This window comes from Tenrec ecaudatus, chromosome 2, assembly GCF_050624435.1.
Source record: "Tenrec ecaudatus isolate mTenEca1 chromosome 2, mTenEca1.hap1, whole genome shotgun sequence".
In the NCBI taxonomy this organism is placed as follows: domain Eukaryota; kingdom Metazoa; phylum Chordata; class Mammalia; order Afrosoricida; family Tenrecidae; genus Tenrec; species Tenrec ecaudatus.
In genome coordinates, this window is record NC_134531.1 from 135,202,373 (window position 1) to 135,203,525 (window position 1,153).

General features: G+C 42.1%; 1 non-coding gene across 1 annotated transcript; it reads right to left on the reverse strand.

Annotated features, from left to right (window-relative positions):
• Positions 1-657: 657 nt before the first annotated feature.
• LOC142441827 (U2 spliceosomal RNA) lies at positions 658-848 on the reverse strand. The gene has a single exon (XR_012783146.1). It is a non-coding gene; the product is annotated as a U2 spliceosomal RNA (small nuclear RNA).
• Positions 849-1,153: the final 305 nt, after the last annotated feature.

Here is a 1,153-nt window from a genome sequence, read left to right on the forward strand (position 1 = left end):
GAGCTCTTATGTCTTATCTGTACCTGTGAACGTGCTCCAGGCTAGCCCACAGTGAAAGGTGGTACTGGGATCATGTTAGTGGAGGGGGGGAGGGAGATAAAGCCTCAAGGAACCAGAGGAGTACTGTGTGCTTCCTTGGTGCTTTACTGCATCCTGACTCATCCCCTCCCCATGACCTCTCTTGAGGGGTGTCCCATTGTCTACAGTTGGGCTTTGGGTCTCTGCTCTGACCACCCTTGTTATCATCAATATGGTTTTTGTTTGTTTGTTTGTTTGTGGTCTTCTGATGCCTGTTACCTGGTCCCGGTGACACCTCATGATTGCATAGGGTGGTTTGCTTCTTCCATGTGGGCTTGTTGCTTCTCTGCTAGATAGCCACTTGTTTAAATTCAGGCTTTTAAGACCCCAGATGCTATATATCTATATCTATATCTATATCTATCTCTATCTCTATCTCTATCTCTATCTCTATCTCTCTCTCTCTCTCTCTCTCTCTCTCTCTCTCTCTCTCTCTATCTCTATCTCTATCTCTATCTCTATCTCTATCTCTATCTCTATCTCTATCTCTATCTCTATCTCTATCTCTATCTCTATCTCTATCTATATCTATATCTATATCTATATCTATATCTATCTTTTTTTTTAAAGAGTCCCCCGAGGGGGTGCACCGTTCCCGGAAGTACTGCAATACCAGGTCAATGCGCGGAGTGGACGGAGCAAGCCCCTATTCCAACTCCCTGCTCCAAAAATCCATTTAATATATTGTCCTCAGATAGAGGACGTATCAGATATTAAACTGATAAGAACAGATACTACACTTGATCTTAGCCAAAAGGCCGAGAAGCGATAGATGCTATATATTTTTATAGCTGAGCACAATCCGCTTTCTTTACCACTTTTGTTTGTGCACCTGTTTTGCTTTCAACAATTGTGTTGGAAGGGTGAGCAACACAGAATGCCAGATTGTTAGAACAAAGAGTTTTTGCATTGAGGGAGGGCATGAGCAGAGGCCTGAAATCCGTCCACAAACTTAGTGAATTACCATATAAATGCATGTGCATGGACCAATACCTCTATTTTTATGAATACATATTTTTGCATATGCACACACCTGTGCATATACCTCTGTTTATATCTTTGCTTCCTACATAAT